We start from the raw sequence: 9,871 nt of genomic DNA, 5'->3' as shown, positions 1-9,871 counted from the left end.
GGGCTACAATTATTCATTAAAACTGCCCGCCAATGTAGTCGAATAAGGATTGATTGATGGTAGATGAATGATTAGTATAGTTCCATTTTGAAATTAATCAATTTTGGTATTTTTCAAAATTTATAACAAATTCCGAATTTAGCCGAAATTTTAAACTATCCGAAATAAATATGCGTGAACAAAGTTTATATTTATATCTGTAACTGTACAAAAGGTATGACGAACTGAAATCTCATGAAATCGACGTTTCTACTGCTAGTTGCTACGCGACGCTTTTTGTAAACATGAACATTACATGAAGGAATGGTTCGAATTTGATGATGAGTTGTGAGAGGAACGTGGCTCTAGATTTAGTCAAGCTGAACTTTATAACTCTCGGAGATCATGCTCAGCGTGGCAGTGTGTTGGCTTCAGTATGTTTTGGAGATAAGTGGTGATAAATTGCTTAGCTCAACTTCCGGCAGTAACGAAGTCAGGGCGCCTCATCTCTTCTAAGTACAGGAAGCGATGAGTTACTTCACACAGGTTTTGAGAGTCAGACCAAAGACTTTGCTTGTTGTAGGAGAAAACTTTTCTAAGGTAAATTAAGTGAAATTGTGAGAAAATAAAATAATTTTTTACCTTTCTGTAACTTTTAGGACATCGATAAATCGGCCCCTGGCCAGAGCAGGATGTTTTCATTCTATTTGGAGTCTCACTCAGCTGAGTAAAAACTTAATAATTGTATTAAATTCACATGTTACTTAAATTTTCTAAATGAATGATTATTACTGTGCAGTCACAAAAAGATGTCCTTATGTTAACAGAATCTTCTGTAGAGTGATCATCACTTTGCATGTTATTAGAACAGGTAGAGGTCTGTTACCTGCATTGGGGTAGCAGGATACCTGGACACGGCGCTGTCGTGCGTCAATGTCCCATCTTTCTCCCTCGCACGCACCTTCAGTTCAATTCTATTTAACTAATTATTGCTAGAGTTGAAATTTCAAAAAGTCTGTGGGGGTACACACTGCATGAATAAAGTCTAAAGCTTAAAACTAGCGCCGCCTCTAAAACAAAGAGCGGAGCCTCGCCAAACATTATTTTGTAGCCTTCCTCCTTTCTCTTGGTCATCTGGAAGATTTCTATTGGCTACCCTCTCAATTGGCTCAATGTTAATACAACACAACACACAAAGAAAAGATCCAAATATTAAAACTTCTGAGGGCGAGAAAATGATACTTCCTCGTGATGAAGGCAACCTGGTGCAGAGCTTCAACAGACTTCTTCGAGCTTCCACAGCTCGCCTAAAGGGTAAGCTGTGAAGAGGAACTGCTCTATTAGAGGGGATTGTCCCACTTTAGGCTACCCCTTCAGGCAACATCAAAGCCTTCATTTTCTCGGCCCTCCCAAACTATTCTCCAACTATTTGTACTAGAGCTCAACCGGAAAAAAAATCTGGGCTACCCCTCCAGATTCCGAGTCAAGATTAAACTGAATGCACTTCCTGTTGGTGAGTTTCCGCCCGGAAGATGCTGGATAGTCTTATCTTGTGTTCTAAAAGTACATGGCTTTCGCCTGCAGTCCATATCCCGCGCCTTGCCACATTGTAGACTTCCAGATACTTCTTTAGCACAAACTTATCTCTCTCTCGCTCTTACACACTCATTCCAGCTAGTACTAGATTACTGAACTAATTGCAGGAGTCTGAGATTGACTGTATGTATTCTTTAATGTCGCAGACTCTTGGTTTATACATGAATGGCAAAATTCAAAATTGCGCAGTTGTGGGCTAACAAATAGACAAAAGAAACAATATAAAAGCAGCGTTTGTTTGTAATAAAGGAAGAATCTATTTGATAATAAATTCAGCCGACGACAATAATTCTACAGCCTTCCTATCTTTAATCATTTTCTAGTTCCGGTCACATCCAGAGATATTTTCTCATTTTAAAAGAAAGACTATGCCCAGTCTTAGATTCTCAGGAAGCTACTTGGTCTTCGAGTTCAACTAAGCGCAGTTCTTTCATTAATTAACAGAAAGAATGAAAGATTGAAGACCTGATATTGTGACGTGTGAGGCGTACCCACAGAGAGGGATGCGGACTTGGGGAGGCAGAGCAAGATGGCCGCCGACCTGCGAGCTCGCATCCATTCTCCATCGCGTCATTAATATTAATCTTCAACATGCCAACCTGTCGCTGTCTCTCTGTCAGTCGGTCTACGTTCTCAGTCGCTTTGGCTGGCTGCCTGGAACCATTCCAATCTCTACGAACATACATGCTCAGCTGTATCAACAATGTTATGCTTGCAGCACTCTCACAAACCATGTATATTTCTAAAGTAATAACGGTAACAAAAGCTTACTGGCAGCAAGAAATTAACTTTAATATTTCTATGTTACGCAGTCGATGAGACCATAAATTACGCCAGAATGTTCATTATTTCCCCCAAACACCCCTTAATACCGAGTTTGAAGAGAATCATTTGAGCCACAATCGATACAAACTCAAAACATTGAAAAATTGGTTAAATTAAGTGGTACTTCCGGTAGGCTGAATTTTTCGAAAACTTAATTTCCGTTTTTTACAATTGTATTAAAGCTAAATATCAAATTTGAACGTTTTACGACTTTTCATTCTCCAGTTATGCAAGTAACAACATTTGGCACGATTCCAATATTTAGAGGCAATATTAAAATAGTAAAAAATAAATTTGTGAGATAAAGAAAAGTCGATTTGGCAACACTGTAAGGGCCTACCGGGAAATTCGGCAGATATGGCAACCCTGACCCTTCACTTCAGTCACACTAATTTATGTTCTATTTGTTTTATAAATTCATATTTGAAATAGTTAACTTGTCATTTATTGTAACACTTCATCGCCTTTCTGTCAGTACCAAAATAATTATCTACCAACTTGCTAATATTTATTTTGACAAAATAGATGTCTTTAGAACACTGACACGACTTTTTGTTTTTTTGAAAACAAGTCTTACATCTTTTAGTAATTATTAATTAACAATAGAATATGGTTTTTCGACGTTTCTGTTATTCCAGAGTATATTTCCACTTTATTCTGAATTTGCTAGTTTCTATAAACTTGCACCTTATACCAAATCTCCTTAACAAAAACTTACAGTTTAAAAAGTTAAGTATAAGGGTTGATTGAACGCCAAAAGGTACACAAATCAGCAAACTTTTTAAACTGTAAGTTTTTGTTAAGGAGATTTTTGTACCTTTTGGACAGATTTTCCTTTTTGTCTATTCTGCAAAGTCACATATCTGCTTTACAGATTAGATTTTTTTAAAATTTGGAATAAGCAATTCTATCATAATAACCTGATACGGTATTAAGTCGGTACCGTAACTACTACTGGAGAGATCTTTTTAAAGAATGATTATAGTTGCGGTGCCCAAACCATCCTCAATAACAATTTTTTTTTGAGAAAACGTTTTGAATAAAATAGGAAGGTATTTGTACTTAAGTAACAAAATAAAACTGCGATTTCAGTACTTCCTTTTAAGAGGAGCGAGAAAAATAAACTGCAATTACAGTACTGCTCCCTAAAAGGCAAAGAGGCAAAGATTTTGAATCGAACGACAATTTATTGACGAAAATCGGTTCACTCATTGATTATATTAACGATTGCAATACTTTCTCTTAGTAGGTGTAAGAGCATGATGGCACTTCACAGCCACGTAGAGGAGCTTAACCACTTCTTCGTGCTAAATTTTATCAAAATCGGACTAAGCGTTTTAGAAATATTGGTAATAATAGTTTTAGAAAGGGCCTTACTTGAGAGGGGGAAACTCCCCTCCTTATGAGGCATAGCGTCGAGGCTTTAAAAGTGCAAATCTGAACAAAATTTCGATTCGAATGACACTTCATTCATGAAAATCGGTCATGAAAGTCAATAATTTAAAACGATTGCTGTACTTCCCCTTAAAAAGTGTAGCTGAACGTCGCTCTGATGTTACGTAGGGGAGCCCAAACCCTATCATCCTACCAAATTTTATCATAATCGGTCCAAGATTTACAGAGTAATTAGCGATAATAATTTTGGAGGGGGCCTTACATAAAGAGGGCTAACTCCTCTCCCATTCGATGTGCAGCGTCGAGACCCCAAAAGGCACATCTACATAAAATTCCGAATCGAATGACACCTCATTTATGAAAATCGGTTCGTGCGTTTAGGCGCTACGTTGTTTACAAAAAAGGTAACAACAACAAGAACAACAACAACAACAACAACAACAACAAGACCAATTTTTGAAAATGCCGTTTTTGCTCATTTTCAGCAACTTTTTTCTCGTAATATATTAAATCTGGGTTTTGCCAAAAAAATTACAGTTATAAAGGAGGAATTGCCCTAAATTTTAAAAGAAATTTGGGAATTTTATCTTTAATAGAAAAAGAGAAAAAAATTGTCAAAGTTGGGTGTTTTTCAACGTTACGCTTTTTCGTGCAGTTTTTGATGATCAACCCTTATACAACTGTCCTACCGGACAGTTTTAATGTTATTTTGCAAAAAAAAAAAAAAATTGATTCGAACACACAACACAATTTCTCTCTTATTACTATTCTAAGTTTTCAGTATACTTGCACTTTTTACTGCATTAAGCTAAGTGTTGTAATACTCAGAAGACATTTCTCTGATCACGATTCTTGCAGTTTTATACATGTGCGTACTTGGCACTAGCTGACAAATACTCGTAACTCTGTCGTTACACTTATTGGAGCTTTTCTCTTGACTTAATTTATTTAAAAACTATTACTTTGTGCTAAATATCTTGGTGAGAAAAAAGATCTGATGTAATCTCGCATGACTGTTTTTCAATCACATTTTTGCTAAATGCAACTTTTACACTGCCAACTGTAGTTCAAAAATTTTGTACTAACCTGAATCTAATTGAACTACTATATTTATATAACGGTTAGTTAGGGCCTCTGCTAGATTTCACTTGCAGTTAGTTGACATCAATACCAAACTGGAAGTGGTTTTGAGGGGCCTATAACTTTGTGTTTATCATATATTTCTGCCAACAAAAACTAAGAACGCGCGCAAAAACTGTTTTAATTAAGGGACCCACAAAATAAGTATTTCCGGGGGGAAATGCAATTAGGACAGCTTTATATTCATTTTATTTAGAGTTGCAGGAAAATCAATCACAGAAGATAATGTAACCAGCAACCAACTTCCGGCCTGGATAACTTTTGGAGTGTATTACAGTTGTGACTGACTTCAGGTTGGACAGGAAGTCTTCACAAACTGGTAACTAGAGGAACTTGCAACGTGGTCAACTTTCTAATGTGTTTTACCGGAAGAGGGGCATTTCTTACCGCTTCTTAAGGTTCCTTCTCTCTCTATTCTGAATGAGCCTGGCAAGTGGAACTGCTAAGCTGTAGCCTATATGGTCCATGGCCTTAAACTGTTTCCTCAAATTGCAAACTCTTGAGACTAAAGTTTCTGCTAATTCTAAAAACCAAATTAATAATATTTGTTGACCCAGACTAGACTTCGAATCGATGGTACAAATACTTAAGGATGGCTGTCACCCAAGCCTTGACGATATGACGACCATATCCCAAGAAAGCGTGTTACCTCATAACCCAACCACATGAGGTATGTAGAATCACAGACGAAGAACACTTGGGCATTAAGCCCTCACATCCCCAGGATTCCCCTGAGCAAGTGAGCTCGATTAGAGCCTCTGGAATTGTTAAGTGACAAAGAAATTGGTCAAGGAAATACATTTAATATTTTAGAAATTCAATATAATAATTCGCAACGAAAACACAATTACCATTCGGTGATAGCGGTTGTAATTAAATCAGCTGACTATTTAAATCAGCCATTTAATCCTATTAATGAAACATATGTTTTCTAATCATGTGTAACCATAATAATATTTAAATACTATTATTATTATTAATTATAGATAATTGTTTGTAAAGAAAGCAAAAGAAACATTTGCTAACAATTTATAATAATGTTTTATTGCAAACTTGTTCATGTGTTTGTTTATGAAAATTGTCTATTTAGCAAAAGTATCTAAACATAAACAGAATGTGTTCAGCTTGTTAAATGTTTTTATTTTACTTTTTAATTCATATCTTAATAAGAACATTTTGAAGGGAAGTTCTGGTTAAGGTGCGACTGGTGTTAAGACTGGTTACATTCGCTTCGTTCCGGCACATTACGCACAATGATAGAGCACTCACACAATGCTATCTGAGCATTGTAAACCGTGTAATCACAACATATATCGGATATGTAATGGTATGTAATAAATAATTGCGCTCTGCATTCCATTGTTCATTTCTTGCGCATCACTATTTGTTACATCTTTATTGCACGTGATGGTGTATTAATTTCTTAATACAGTGTTACTAGGTTATGTACACTGTTACTACACAAATACTAAATAGATTACCTTCTTCTCTGCTTAATTGAATTAAAACCTAAAATATCAGCTGATCCAATGCCAACTCAAGCTTGCTGATTAGAAGTGGTACTGCCTCCAAGCCCACGAGTCAGGAGGTATTGTATAAACTTCCTCAGGTTTTAAACAAAACTTTCTGAGGTGCTCTGACGCCAAAAATTTTGTGTTTATTCTTACATTCGTTTCGACAGCCTGGAACCATATCTTAAAAGAGTTAAAGCTCTGAAAGTACAAATTTGACTTTTGATTGGGTTGACCGTAGAAAACTGGTCATCAAGCTTTCTTGTTTTTTTTTTGAAGATTCAAACTCAAGACAGTTTGTGTTCTAGCTTTCACCGTAAACTATTTCTGTGCTACGTACAACCACAACACTGAATCACATAATTGAGAAATAATTCTGAAATAAAATTTCACATTCGTAGAAAATTAATCGACTGGATGTACCATTATACTGTTTTACACCATTATACTGTTTTACACCATTATACTGTTTTACACCATTATACTGTTTTACACCATTATACTGTTTTACACCATTATACTGTTTTACACCATTATACTGTTTTACACCATTATACTGTTTTACACCATTATACTGTTTTACACCATTATACTGTTTTACACCATTATACTGTTTTACACCATTATACTGTTTTACACCATTATACTGTAATGTTTTGGTTTTCATTAATTTTGGCTATCTAAACTTTTAAGAGAGAAGGGCATTACTTCACTGAAACTACTGAATAACATAACCATTTCGCTACATTTGAACCATTTATGGTTATTATAATCATGTTTTTGCAGAAAACCAGAGGCCGATTTACCGAACACCAATGTGGACACACTTTGGCAACAACTGCAGCAGAACCAATGAGTGTAGCCGAGTGAAGTGCCAGGACCGTCAGTGCATGCATATCGCTCTGCGCTGGAAAGTATTCAGTCCTAAATTATCCAGCACTTCCGTTTTTAATTGAATTTTAAAGCTGGTAAGGAAAAAAGATAATTCCTCTTAAATAAATTAACGAACTGGTCTGAGGACATACCCGTCTGCAAGACCCTAGACTGAGGTTCTTTGCTTACCGGCAGTGTAGCCAACATAATAACTTCAAACTAGCGAGAAAAAACGATAACAAAATTATTTAAAAAATAATAAAACCAGCAGACAGTGATCCTACTGTTGAATAAATTAAGCTGGAGTGGACTCGGCCTTCTCAATTATGTATTTTACCACTCTAGTGAATTTTTAATTATCTTTCCTTATTTAAAAAGAGAAAAAAATATTCTAAGTTGGAAATAAAATTAAAAAAAAAGGACTTGGGTCGGCCCACGGTTCAGAAGAAAGTGGTCATTTTGTATAGAATGTTAAACTAGGGGGGCCTCCGTCCGCTCCAGAACTGTTTTAATCATTCTTTTATTATTGTATTTTGTAACGCTGAAAGTAATTACTGTTCTAAGTATGAGGTTCTCTCGGCAATGGAGAAGTACCTGGAACTCAGAGCAAGAGCGGGACGGAGAAGAATCATGGAGGGGCGCCGCCAAAAGAAGGTGGGAAATTAAAATGTGTTTCAAAAAAGACCAAAGAATGAATCAATAGTTTAGGTCGGCTTTCCGTTCAGAAATAGTTGGAGTTTCAGCGGAACGAGTTCGTCTTCCCAGAAAGCACAGTGACTATCCTAATCGGCTTAATTTCCACTCTTAGGGGTGATGTTTCTGGGATAAAGAAAGCGGAGAGGGGAATAAATTCTGAGTCGCAACTCGAAAATCTGTTGTTTTCAGCCGTTTACTGGCTTCACTGTAATAATTGTTTTCAAAAGAGTTTATCGCGTTCATTTTTCTCCTGTCTAAGAGAAAGAACGTGGATACCAAGTTTTAAATTTCTAAATACTTTCCCTATTTGGGATATTTTATTTAAAACAAACTCATACAATGACTGAAGATGCAGCATCTGTGAAGTTATACAGAAATCAGATCAGCTGGATTGTTAACAAGGCCATTGATTGTGATCGTCAGCAAGAGTAAACAAAAGCCCAGCTTGGAAAAGAAAATAGAAATTCATCCCAGGTAGATAAAGCGCTGGAAGTTGACGAAGGAAATTAAGCTGCACAAGCTGCCTAGTTCTCTAGAACTTATTAAAGTAAAGTAATTGCCTAATTTTTCAGGCTGGCTTTACGTCCAACTACCAATTAGGGATAGGCGACTAGCAAACGTACTTTACTGTAAATTTCTTTTATTAACCTTTAAATAAAATCCAAGGCCTAAGACCGGGAATCGAACCCAGTTCCATAGCACATATTAGCTTCGCAGGTCTCGCCTCTAACCACTCGGCTACCGTGGCGCCTGAGAACTTATTATTATTTAGATTGTATCATTGCTTGAAGAGATTAACGTGGCAGTGGCCATTACTTTCAACTGCTAAACTTGTCCACTCTTGTCTGTTCTTAGATCATCTGACCCTTTTCGCCGTGTCACACAACCTTTTAAATATCCGAATCTCATCGGCGTTTTGGTCAACTGATTGTGTTTTTGGATACCAGCTGATTATTCCTGTGGACCGTCTTCCACCTTCTCTTCTGCTGATATGACCCAATTAGATTTCAGTTTCCACACTGTTTGGCCTGATTATGTGCTGCTGATCCTCTTTTGGCGACCCTTATTGCTTCTACGGTTTCCTTTTTCTTAATATCCAAGTCCGACAACTGAAGGTTTCGTTCGGAAAATACACCTCATGATTACTTTTCTTTGTATTTCATTTGGGATATTTTTGCATTTCATTAAAGAATAATATTTTCTTAACGTAGCCCAATTTGTATGGAGTATTCTCAACATTTCTTTCCTCTGGTCTTCGATTGAAAGCAAATGTCTCCCATTGAACATTATACGCATAAAATCAATTATGTATAATTTAAATATACATACATGGTCATTAAAAATAAATTGTTAACAATAAATTGTACCTGAGTACGTACATCTCAGTTTGTGAATACAGGTTTACTAATAAACTATGAATAACTGAAATATTGTGGAGGAAATAGTACAAACTATTATTTTTCTTAAATTTAATCGAAATTAGTAAATAATATTTTACTTTTACAGGTATTAATTACAGCTGTACAGCCTTGGTCTAGTCTGGGAATATAAAGAAACAGCTGATGAGTAGAGAGGAGTGGTGATGTTACAAATAACAGCTAATCAACAAATATCTTGTATTTTTAATATGAAATATTTTGTTTCAAAATAATAAATATAGTTGGAATATTAATTGCAAGATATGTAGAAGACAACGAGTCAGAAGCATGTCAAGGACTACCTCTCCGCCGAGAGAGGCTGTGTTCGATCTGCGTTAAATACTAGTGTGGGTCGAGTAGTTTATAACAGCCACACGGCTGGTCTCGAAGCTGAAAGAGCTATGCGCAATGTAAAATTAAAGCCGTTTCTGTTTTTGT

General features: G+C 36.2%; 1 long non-coding RNA gene across 1 annotated transcript; it reads left to right on the top strand.

Annotated features, from left to right (window-relative positions):
* Window positions 1-278: 278 nt before the first annotated feature.
* LOC141447795 (uncharacterized) lies at window positions 279-9,664 on the top strand. The gene is made up of 3 exons (XR_012454581.1): window positions 279-579; window positions 7,233-7,414; window positions 9,522-9,664. It is a non-coding gene; the product is annotated as an uncharacterized lncRNA (long non-coding RNA).
* The last annotated feature ends 207 nt before the right edge of the window (window positions 9,665-9,871 follow it).

The sequence above is a fragment of the Rhodnius prolixus genome, unplaced genomic scaffold, assembly GCF_049639745.1.
Source record: "Rhodnius prolixus isolate KJV_2025 unplaced genomic scaffold, Rpr scaffold_13, whole genome shotgun sequence".
Taxonomy (NCBI): Eukaryota; Metazoa; Arthropoda; class Insecta; order Hemiptera; family Reduviidae; genus Rhodnius; species Rhodnius prolixus.
The sequence above is the reverse complement of the archived record's forward strand: the minus strand, read 5'-3'. Positions and strand labels throughout refer to the sequence as shown.